Below are 13,227 nucleotides of genomic sequence, written 5' to 3' on the forward strand. Positions count from 1 at the left end.
GAATTGTATTACTCCGCCAGTCATCGGATGATTGGCTATCGGTCAGCGCTTCTTTCGAGAAGCATGTGCTTGTACCCTGTCGATGTTTTACTTATTCCACGCATGTGACCATATTGTTAACTATGATTCGCGCTAAAGTTGGGTCAAAACCATTTTTAATGCATGTGTATTCTCTTTTATTGCATTAATTCAATTTAGTTCTTAGATAAAGTGTTGTTTCTGTTGTCTAATTCTAAGGAATTCTGGTAATGAGCCTTATAAGCAAGGACTATTTTCTTCTGGCGCATGGGTGTTCTAAGGCTCTCTAACCAATAAAATCAATCAATCACCACGTGTATTTGTTTACATGAGGTACTGAACGTTCCTTGAACAAACTTTAGGTAATAACTGCACTCTTAAAACCATGATGGTGGCGGTTCTACTGACTTTCAGATTTCACCATCTTATTATTAATAAATGAGTTTTCTTAACCATCAACTAATCTACTATTATGAAATTTAATGTCAATAGCTTAGAATTCATATACTTTTTTTCCTGGGTATTTATAAGTATGACAGAATAATCTTTTAAAATAAGTAGATTTAAATTCTATCTCGAGCAAGGAATTTAGAAAATATTAAATAACTCTTTTCGTTAAACACTTTCTCACACACTATCTTTTTTTTCTTTCTTTACGAAGTTCTAATTTTTGAACTTGTCAACACTTGTGAATCATTTATGTATTTCAAATTGGTGTTTTAACTTGTATTTATCCACATAATTAGGGATGCGCACGAGTCGAGACATATCTCGAGTCTCGACTCGAATTCGAGTCGAGACACACTTTGTAAACTTCGAGACGAGTCGAGACAAAAATTTCTCGACTCAAATTTTTGATTCGAGTCGAGACTGCTTGTAAAAATCTCGACTCAACTCGAAAATGTCGAAAATATTTCTATAATTTTTAATATTATCTTGAAGAAAGTATTTACTCAGAAACAGTCTTGAAACTAATTCCAGCAATTATTACGTTAGAAAGGTACAAAACGCATAAACTTAATAGTTAATCTTTCGAGATCAAGTTATAATTTCTAGCTCAATTCAGTTAATTAAAACTAATAATTAATGTCTTGATATTTGATTGTACTTCAAATATAATAATAATAATAATCGATTATCTAGTTTGTACAAAACTATTATCCGCAGCTTATATCTAATTTGTATTAAACTATTGTGATAAAATGAACTTCATAAATTCTCTGAATGAGCAATTGGCAGTCTATAGTAATTTAGCATAGTTATAATTATAATTATTGTGTTTTCGTTCCTATGAACGCAATAGGGCTACGTAGCTTCTGGATTATTCGCTTCCCCAACTATTTTGAGGCTTTAATACACCGTATGTTGCACCATATCACGAGTTACGGATAATATATAATGTAACATTTGTTGTATCATACATCACATATTATGATACGAGACTATTTTACATAGTATATTACAATAAATGAACTGCTTGGATGGTAAGAACTAGTACATATAGATACCTTTCACAACAAACTACATACACTAGTTATGATTTTGGTTCCCAACATAAAAGAAATATGGATTGTCCGTGAGATATTGAGCTTCAAGTTTCACTCCTGGCTGATGTGTACGTATATTTTAACTCATATTTTGTCTCGACTCGAATTTCGAGACATCTCGTCTCGAATTCGAATCAAGTCGAGACCGAAACTGTCGAGTCGATACAGAAACATATTTTTGAGTCCAGACATTTTCTCGGGACGAGTCGAGACAGGCTTAAATCTCTACTTGACTCGACTCGTGCGCATCCCTACATATAATGTTACTAGATTCCTTAACATTATTTGAAATTATTATTATTATTTTACGAACTTGCGATCAAATATTTGATGAGGATGTTTCGAAATGGTAAGCTTCCAATATACACAGTATAGCTGCGTTACGCTAATGGTGTTCCCCTCGAACTTTCATTATGAGTATTGTCGCTATAGCCAATAAAAACAATCTCCGAAATTTATTTACCAATGATCTGTACTTGTAAGTGTGAAAAAATTGAATGCCTATTAATATTGTGAACATACTATCTTCTAATTCATAGTACATATTTGGTAGTATGGTGGGGATATTTACAATGAGAAAATTAAAACTTTTGGGTTTTCAAGTCCGTTTTAAAAGGACAACCTTTCTTTCAGAAAAAAATGTTCCGGCAAGGGATGGAGGAAAAAGTCAAAATGTGAGCGGGACTACGATGGAAAACTATTATGGCCTCGTATTTCAAATGAAACATGACTAAATAGCAGTTAAGTTTAGCCTTATTATATTTATTCTTTTGGTTATTATGAGACCGATAGATGACTAGATTTTGGGGTATTTTCTCCACCACCAGCAACTTACGTTGGAATATAAAAGTAAATTATATTTGAAAAATAATTTTACATTTAAAGCATGTGGGAAATGTAGCTCATGGTATTTAGAAATTATAACTTATACTTAAATTTGCTTTTAAAAGTGCAGCAGATAAGGAAAGGAAAATTAAGTATAAGAGTAATTAGTTTGGCGTAGTTATTTATTGTTTTGATGAAATAAATTGTATTTTTTTTTAAAGATAGTAACTTCATTCTTCTCCTCTCCCTCTCGCTGGCTCGTTGCTGTTTTTATAATTTTAAACGAAGTACCCCGAGAAACACTTACTATTTAGTTTTGTTTTTTGGACTGAGGCTTTAAACCACATTTTTTGATTTTTTTAATACCAAATATGGTTATTTTATAATTCTTTTTTTTTTTTTTTTTTTTTTGATACCGTGTTTGTGACGTTACATGAGTTAAAACGTTTGAGAGTTGAAGACCTTACACGCTGGGGACTTTACCTCCTGATCTTGAATTGTATTTTTTGAGGAATTTCAAGTGCAAAGTTAAATTTCAGCGAAAAATAGAAAATACGAAATACATACTTAATAATTGTTGACGTAGTTACCAGATAATAACTTTTAGTTGAGGCAACCCAATGAGTTAGCTAGAAAAGAGCTAACTGGGCACTTGAAATATTTACAAATAAGTTGAATGTGAGCAATGTTTTTAAACGCAGATTAGTGATATTGCCAAGAAATGGAAACGTAGCCAGATACAGGTAGAAAGTTGATTAGTTGCAGAAAGGTAGGAAAACAAACAAGGATATTGACTTGATATGAGGTTAAAGGAATTTGCTATTGCACTTATTTTTTAATAAAATACAAAGGTATACAAATATGCTTTTAGGAAGCTTGAGACTACATAATTGAACTTTCCGAGGAAAGAAACAAAAATAAAAATAATCCAGCGAAGTAGATGACGTAAATCTAAAAGTTTGTTGTTGGAATTAAACCAGGGACCTCCGACGTATAGTATTGTAACACAAAGTATACTGAAAAGTCGTAAATGAGGAATTGAACACTTTTAAAGGAAAGGTATGGACGATCTCCTTTTTATTACCTGGACTACACAAGAATGACATGTAATCGCAATTCTATTTATTTTAGCTCTGGGAGGGTCATTGATCTATTCTGGGTAGGCAATGCCCCCACGCGAAAGTATATCTGAAAGAAACAGTGCTAATAACCATTAGGTCACTTTTAAAACAATGGCTATTAAAGTAAAACAACGTGGGTTGAAAATCCAAAATTTTTTCACTCATTACTTTTTAATTTCTGGATTCACTATTATTATTATTATTATTATTATTATTATTATTATTATTATTATTATTATTATTATTATTAATAATAATAATAATAATAATATTATTATTCAGATCCTGTCAGACTTTCACTATCAGTAACGCAGTTCCTCAAAGCTCTCCTCTGGGTCCATTACTTTTCTAAATTTTTATTAATGACTTACCGACAGTTTAAAATCATTCCAATATTTTATTTTATGCTGATGACATTAACCATTTTAAAGTAGTAAACAATATTTAGAACAATGTTAGGCTACAAGAAAATTTAAGTAGAATCAGTGTACTGTGCAAAGATAACAGTATGAATATCAATTGTTTAAAAAACTACGTGTCACCTACAGTAACAAATCGCAATACTATGTGAGTCAATACGAAATACAAGGCACTATAATACAAAAAGTTGACAGAATGAAGGATTTAGATGTAATATTTGACAGGTCATTACGCTTTAGTGATCATACGCAGAATATTTGTAATGAAGCAAGAAAAATAATTGGTTGTCTGTTTATGGCCTGCTTTTTGTCAGTAACATACTTATGTACTCTCATATAAATTCTGGTAAGATAAAAAGTAGAATTTGTATCGGTGATTTGCAACAGCATAACAAATATTCTTGTGAACAAACTTGAAAATGTTTCAAAAGTGTTTTATTAGAACAGTTTCTTTAAGTTAGAACTTGATTATTGCTCTAGCACGTATGAATACTGGAAAATATACTTTAAATTGGAACCACTGCCTGACAGGGGAAAATTGATTGACTCTGTATTTGTAGGAAAGATACCTGACAACAGATGTAACTCAGACTATATATTAAAACACGTGAATTTTAATATTCCAATATATGGTATAAGAGAGAAAAAATATTGTAACTACATAATAGGAGACATATTTTAATGTCTGGGATTTGAACAAGCAACTTGTATAATAAATGTATTTCTTCAAATGCGACTTTATTTTAAAATGTTTAATGTAACTTAGTATCTGTTTTTATCATTACTTTTAATTTTTGACATCTCAAAGCTTTAGGAGTAGACATAGACCACACTGTCAATATTTATCTTATTACATTTTAACCTCTGGATAACGGACACCAATGGAAACCTCTGGATAACGGACACCAATGGGACATGAATTTTTGTCCGTTATTGAGAGTTGTCCGTTACAGAGAGGTTATAGAAATTTAATCTCACAACGGTATGAAAATATTCTATTTAGTACGTCCTTGAATTATTGGGAGGGATGAAAGAGAAACTCACTTCTGTTAAATAATATTATTGCTGGGGGATGTGTTAATATATTCGTATACCGGCACTGCAAAAGATAATGCGGGTATATTAATTTTCTTAAGTACATGTCATCACCCTGTAAGCGTTTTTCGTTTATTTCAAAATCTCAGAACCTTCTCAAAAGATGCGTTAGAAACCAAGTAATCGGCTAAACTCTTTTGTTTAGCGAAAAATGCATGCTTTTTCCTCTACAAGGGTAAGAAAACTCATTAGCAAGTGTCCTCTGACAATCCTCAGTACGGTTGCGGAAGAAACGTGCGTGTGTGTATGTATACTTGCGCAGTATCTTTGTTGGCAGAATGCGTGAAAAAGCATATGGGAGTGCATATGCTTATTGATCCAGCCCCAATCACAAAGAATACCTTCTTACAGAATGTGAAAAAGGAAGCCGGGAAATCTCCAACCCAGATTTGTTCCAGTATCATACTTAAAAGAAAAATGTTGCTTTTCAAAAAAAAAAAAAAAAAAAAGTGAGAGAGGAAACATTGCTAGTTGAAAAAGTTATTGTAAAACAAACAATATTTGTTTTATTATCTATGAAATTGTCGGGAAAGATGCAAGACTCAGAGACAAAAGGGTTAAATTTGTTAGGGAAGGGAAGATAGTTCGCATAGAATTCTTGGCCATACGACTGACCCTGCATGAGTGTTATCGAGTATTGAAGGTTTTCTAGGATTTCCACAAGAAAGCAGTTTATTGCGGGCAGGAAAAAAAAGAAAATTTCAAATTCATCTTGAAGCTGTTCTTTTTGATGGTTCACCAGGTCTAGACTTCATAATAGATATACTTGTGAGGAATAATATATCGCAGAACCGAGAATAATTCCTGTCCGTTATGAAGAGGTTATTGAAAGGTCTGGGGGAAAAAAGGACTGTCCGTGTCCATATCTGAGAATGTCCGTAAAAGGAGGGTTTTGTTCCATAAGGGAACATAATTTTGCCGGGACAAAAAATTGTGTCCGTATTATAGAGGTGTCCGTTATTGAGAGATGTCCGTTGAGGGAGGTTTCACTGTATTACTTAATGTTAAAAAGAAATTCATTATTTAACTCCTTTACTATATTATAGTGCTAAAATAATGTTGTAAAATATGACAAAATACTCATTTCTACATTTTTGCTACATTTCAGACGTTCTCAGAACTAAAATAAAGTTTATTATTATTAATATTATATTATACCTTCTCGGTCTTTGGCCCATGACTACTCTTATTTCTGAGAATTTCTCTATCTTTTTTACTATCCTCTTTCATCTTGAACAGTCATTCCTTCCCCCTCGTTAGTGGGTCTGGTAACACGAATTTATCAACCGGTCATTTCGAATAGCTATGATTTGAATAGAATATAGTACCCATCGTTACCGTACAAACTATCTTTATATCAACCTTTAGGAAGGGTCATCCTCTGTCAGTGCTGGGAAGTGATTTTGTATTTATTTTATTTCTGGTGATCTTGCTCTGTAGGACAGTGGAAATTAAGATTTTTGTATGCTGTTCTTATCTGTAAATTGTACCTTTTGTAGTTTGCCAATTTATGTGAGAAAAGAAGCAGTTCAATGTAAGAATTGTATAGTAAAATGTCATGTATCTTGTATTTCTGTGGAATCTGGCTGTAACTTTGTATGTGAAAATTGTAATAAATGGGTAAATCATGATAACAATAGATTGGGAAAAGGTTATGAAATTCCCAGCTAATTAGAGTGAGCATTTTTCTTGGGTTTTTCTTTTAAAAAAAAAAATAATAATTGAAAGAGTTCTCTGGATAAAATGATTCAAGTTGTGATAAATGAGGTTAGAACTTCCAAAACTGAGATACTGTAGCTTCTTTACGCGACAAGAACCACCAATTGAAAGCTTTTCTACAACAGAATATTACTATATCTAATGAAATTTCTAATATTGAATTTGCAATCTGAGAATGAATTTTAAAATTACATAGGGAGAATAAAATATGAAAACAATTATCCGAAACTTGGAAGCATTAGTCAAGGATCATGTACGATCAATCGAAAATTACGATGAAAAACTAGGTTGAGGTATAATCGAGAAACAAGAGGAAAATAAGTAGCAGTAAGTCTCTGAATAAACTTATTGTAAATTTAAATCCCACTCGAAACACAGGTATGGATATGAGAAAAAATTCTCGTATATTGAATGTGGGTTGTAGCAATGTTAAAATAGAAGTAGTTTCGAATGTGGGGAAAAACATGTTTTGTTAATAGATTTAATACAAATTTAGATTTGTATTTAGATTTTTTTCTGTTCGAGATATAGAAGAACTACTAGACAAATGTGTTAAATTTGTGAAATGTACCAAATTCAAGACTAAATATGGTTCATATTGTTCATTTCATGTTGAAGTTAGTGAGATGGGTTAAAATGTAATAAATGTTCCACACATATGGCCCAAAGGTATTTTAATTGGTCCTTTTTACGGGAAATGAAGAAAAATAATTATTGTTGATAATGTGGATGAATTGTATGCAAGTACAGTAACGATTAATGAGTAGAGATGCAAGGGCTTGGAAAAAAAACGGCTTTTTTGGAAAAAAAACTCTGTTTTTTCTGCTTCGCTTTTTTGCTTGGGAAATTTTGGGCTTTTTTCAAAATTCTGCTTTAAATTGATAAAGCAGACTTTGTTTCGTTTCTTTATAACACAAACAGTCATTTAATTAGTGGTTGATGCCGATAATAATATAAAACCTCGAAAATAAACAATGAATTTCGAAAAGATATTTCAAACAATTTTTCTTCGACATATTTACATTATGAATCCCAAAAGATTAACCAATGTATATAATAAGAATTTGTTAACCTCCTATATACAAAAGTAAGCAGGGTTGGCAAGAATTTTGTTTGTTTTTGAAAAGGCCAAAAAACCGTTTTTGAGGGGGAAGTTTAAACCAGGTTTTTTTTTTTGTTTAAACCAGGTTTTTTGATTAGATATTTTGGTTTATGTACTTATATTACATATTCACAGAAATACGTTTGTTTCGCCTTGGTTATTATGCAACAACGGGGTTATGCTGGAAGAGGTCCCATAAGCTTAAAGAAGTCCGGTCAGTAAATTTCTTAAATTGAGAAACTCCCGCCCTAGCCATTGGGAAAATCCCGTCATTACTTTAAATGTAAAACAATAACGGGAAAATCCTGTTTTGCTTTGCATGTAAAATTTAAAGGTCAACGTATCATAATCAGTACGCTAAAACTGAGGTATTAAATAACAAATTTAGTATGCAGATTTCATTGAAAGTCCAATCCAAGCTATTGTTGGAAGCTACTTAGGCAATCGATAAATTTTGCCAATTACTATCAATATATTTAAGCAACCTTGGCTTCATTTCGTATGTTTAGGCTTAACATCCTTACGTAATACCGAGGTTATCAAAGAGAAGACTTTCGCTTAAAGTGACATCCGAACCGCTTGGTTTACGCATGAAAGAAGGGTTGTGGTTCGACCCAGAATTGAACATGGGACACCTTGATTAAAAGGTCAAAAGGAAATAAAACTAATGAAGATGGTTTGATGTGTGGAAACGTCACCATGAAGTTCACATGATTCGCATTTTTCGTTCTTTATATATTTTTTTTATTTAAACCAGTTATTTGAAGAAAAAAAAAACAGCTGGTGTAAACCAGCCAACCCTAAAAGTAAGCACTTCTTTAAGAAAAATACACAAATAACTAGCAAAATTGCATATAGTATTTTTACTTCAAAATATTCCATACCCTCTTTTTGAAACAAAATAAAATTAAAATAAAACATAAGAGAAATATTTAGATTTATATGATACACTTAAAGGCTGCACATCTAGAGCTTTGGGTTTTCTATATTCTTGACATTTAAGTTTTATATAACCACCATCACGGTTTACCTAATCCTCAAGTTTTCTGAATTTTTAACAAGAGGGATTCCACGTATCATTACGGACCCTCCCCCCCAAAAAAGGACGGAATATATTTAAATTAAGCTAAATACAACTGCACAACAAACATGACTGAGTGATTAGCTTTTGCGCTTCTATCGGGATGTCCGGGATTAAACCCAGCATTTGACCATTCTGACAAAGTTTTTCTTCATTCCATCTGTGAATGTAGAAATAGTGCGTGTACTGTGAGTTGGTCGACTTCCTTTCTTATTGTTTTTAAATTATTACTAATTATTATTACTAATTACCAGCAGTGACGGTTTTGCAAAGGTTAGGGGGAGGTCTTTCTCCCTGTTTCCCAAAGTTACGGAATGTCTAAAACAAACGAAATATCTATTAGTTATGTCTTTACTGATAAACTTTAAGCTCTCGTCAAATAAAAATTACGAATGTTCAGAAAAACTAAACATTAATAAGGAAAAACCTTCTCAAAAGACTTTTCTAAATCCGCCACTGATTCTCAGTATAAAATGATCTTCAAGGTTGTATCCGGAAGATTATTGCTAAACATATAAACGAAACAAAATATTAGTTATGCCTGTACTCATAAACTTCAAGCACCTCCCAAATAAAATTATGACTTTTTAGAAAACGAAACAATCAGAAAAACCCCTCCCAAAGTACTTTTTCTAAATCCGCTACTGATTATTTGTATAAATTGGTATGCAAGGTTGTATCCGGAAAATTATTGCTAAATCATTGCACAGCTACAGTATAACAGAAATGTGAAGTACGGTTTATCGGATATATTGAAAAACTAGCCTTTGGCTAGCTGGGGGCTCCGCCCCCAGTCCCCAAAGTTTGCTCGGCCTACGGCCTCCCTCCTCTTGAACCCACAATTCTATTGTTTCTTTTCCTATTTTCAACTATCTAAAAGATAAGATTTTGTATCCCAAGAAAACGCCCATTTAAATAACATGGGAATTTCTTCATCCCCCTTTAGATCCCTAAAAATATTAAAAATATTAACTTTTGGCAATTTTACTTTGGGTTAGTCCCGGAAGGCTAAAATCATGCCAAATTTCATCATTCTAATCCTGTCGGAAGTACCTAAACATTTTGGGGTGTAGAAGACGTCCCATATGTATCATGTGAAAGATTTTTCAGTTCCCCATTAAACCACTCTACGATTGGAAATTTTTATTTCTGATGATTCATTTTGGTAACGCTAACGAAAACGTACAAGCGTACCGATTTCAAATTTTAATTCCAATTCTAAGTACCTAAAACATGAGATTATAGGTGCAAAAAAAAAGTCCCATTTAAATAACATGGGGAAATTCTTCATCCCCTCTTTAGAGCCCCTAAAAATTAAAAATATTCACTTTTGGTCATTTTCCTGTGGGTTAGTTCCTGAAAGCTACAATCATGCCAAATTTAATCATTGTAGCTCTACAGAAAGTGCTCAATAATTCATGTAGTTTTATATATAGTTAAGATGTACGCTTTGACGGATATATAGAAAAACGTAAGTATAACTTTTGCGCTAGAAGCTAGAGTACTAACCTCTTAGAAATGAAACACGGATGACAAACTAAAATTATCTAGAGAAGAAAAAAAGTCGATAACTCGAAAGTTAAAATAAAGTCAAATAGCTTCTAAAATTGCTCTCAAATACTACATTCTTCATGTTAGCTTTAATTCGTAAAACATGTGCTCCATCCATCTTGATGGTGAATTTCAGAGCAAAATATGGCATTTAGGTAATGGAATTATCTAACTATAGAATATACTATAAGAAAGCTATTTAGGTAGAAAAATCATGAAAATGAAAAAGCCAAAATTTCCAAAATTCTCGTTTTTTTCCAAAAAAGCCGGCTTTTTATGTGCAAAAAACCATCGATTGAAAAAAGCCGGGTTTTTTTGCATCTCTATTAATGAGTAGTATCAATTTGTGGTATCAGAATGTACGTGGATTATGAACTAAAAGTCAACAATTCTATAAGTCTGTTTCAGATTGTAAATATGACATTATTGCTGTCACTAAGACTTTTGTTTAGTGATATTCATATTAATGAAGACTATTGCCCAGATACTTGTCTCTGCTTTAGAACAGATAGACAGTATGAATCTCATGGATGTGAGTGAGGTGAAAGTGTTTTATGTGAAATGAGAAGTAATATGAAAGTGATTCAATCAATGAACTGATCTTGAATCCTTTCAGGAAAGTACCTATTTAGAAAAAAAATGTTATTATTCGGTGATTATTTTTAACAGAAATTACGTCTTGATGTTCTTAAAAACTTTGTTGAAAAACTTCTATCAAAATATATATTATAAATTATTATATTCTTGTGTTTAAGATTATAATATATCTAAAGTGGATTGGAATACAAAATATTTTTTGTTAGGTATACATTATTATTTTAAATGTAAAGCTAGGATGTCCTTATCTTTAAAATGATCTCAATCTTAATGTCTATCACAATGTATCTGAATTGATTTGGTAATTTCTAATCTTGATATTTATGCTACCAAAATGTTCAATGTCCAACCGATTGCTGAACCTGATTATTTTCATCATCCTATTAAGATTAAACTTCTTCTTATCTTAGTATATCACCGGAAGATAAATCTTCATACTTTACTTTGCGTAAGGGAGATTATTTAGCATTATACAGAAAACTTGTAGGAACTGAATGCACTAATATATAGTCATTCAAAAAGCACAAATATATAGGGTTTTGTTAGATCAAATTATGAACTTTACTTTTCAAAACACACTAACAAAATTCATAAACGTGTTCATCAGTCATTCGATTTCAAGAATGGTGAATAACGTCGGGCATATGAGCTCATCTACTGCGCTGGCATGCAATATTTCTGTTCGTGAAATTCTTTATAACTGGCTGACTAACAACCACACTGTCACGAACCACCGCAATGTATTGCTCAGAACGACCACTACGACGACGCCCAGGACTTTTAATGTTGACTGTTGTACTCGTTTTAATGAACTTTTTCATAAGTCTACGAACTGTTGATCCATTCCGCGGAGCCTCATTTCGACCTAGAACCGCGTGAGTCGCTTGACAGTTGATACATAGCTTTCTTCATTCTGATAAATAGTTTTCACAATTAGCACACGTTGCACTATAGTAAACTGCTCCATGGCTAGACACAGACCGAAGAAATGTGAGAAATTCAGACTAAGGCTACAACCGGAATGTTTGTGGGTAGAGCAACAGTATAAAACAATGTCGGCAACCGAGAAACAAAAACTTGCCAGACGATCCAAAACCGACGCGCTTTTTGAATAACCCTTATTATTGAGCTCAAATATCAGACCAGCTGCTACTGTAGTTGGTAACGCAATAAAAACAAGTACAGTAAATAATAGACTTTAAAGTAGGCCTAAATCTACGAAATATTCATCGATCTAAGTATTCCAGAAATTTGATTTCTATGATTAAAGCTAAATAAAAGGCTCATAAAAGATTTGAACGAGGCTCAGGCTTAAACAAAGGTTATTGTGTATTTACTGCTTTTCGAAAACAATTTAAATATAAATTACTTGCCTACATTTATGAAATGATAAACAAGTTAAGGGATATTTTTAAAAAAATGGAAATTTGTTAATATGAATAAAGGTTATTCGAATGAAACCTCTGAGCTTATAGTTAATGGTAATATGAACCCGATCCAAAACAATTGGCAACTCCTGGGCTGAACTATTTGAGTTGATTTATGCAAAGGTGCCCTTCTTAACATAATATTGACTTACAGACAGTGGATAGTAATAGATGCTTCTATAAAGTTATTACGTCATTAAAGTAATAAATGTCATAAAAGGTTTTAATACAGGTTTTTTGTGGTGTTGGTGTTATTTCTCTATTTATATTGAAAGGAATTAGTTATATTATTGCTACAGTACATGTCTCTGTTTAATTTGAGTTTGCTTACCTTTTTTATCCGGATCATTGGAAGGCTGTTGCTGTTGTGTCTGTTCCGATTAGGATCTAGCTGATTATTATCAACCAATTTCTCTTTTGAGTATTATTCTTAAAGTGTTCGACAAATTCATTTACAGTTTTATACAATTATGTTTATTCTAGTATCTCTATACAACAACATAGCTTTATAAAGAACAGATCAATTGCAACCAATCTGGCCTGTTTAATGGCCGATATTCTCCCTGTTGTTAAAAATAATGAGGAAGTTGAAGTATATTTCGATTTCTCTAAGGCTTTTAACAAATTATGTCATGATACTTAGAAAAAGAAACTAGAATTTTTTTCATTTTATTTATTATTTGATTGATATCTTATTTGCCATGTAAAAAAAATTGTTGTTAGAT

At 32.1% G+C, this 13,227-nt stretch overlaps 1 protein-coding gene across 1 annotated transcript in view; it reads right to left on the bottom strand.

Moving 5' to 3' along the window:
* LOC145678627 (ionotropic receptor coreceptor Ir8a-like) overlaps positions 1-13,227 on the bottom strand; it is a 100,485-nt gene that overhangs the window by 32,609 nt on the left and 54,649 nt on the right. The gene's annotated exons all lie outside the window — the stretch shown is intronic.

This window comes from Thermobia domestica, chromosome 1 (genome assembly GCF_964235325.1).
Source record: "Thermobia domestica chromosome 1, izTheDome1.hap1.1, whole genome shotgun sequence".
NCBI classification, from domain to species: domain Eukaryota; kingdom Metazoa; phylum Arthropoda; class Insecta; order Zygentoma; family Lepismatidae; genus Thermobia; species Thermobia domestica.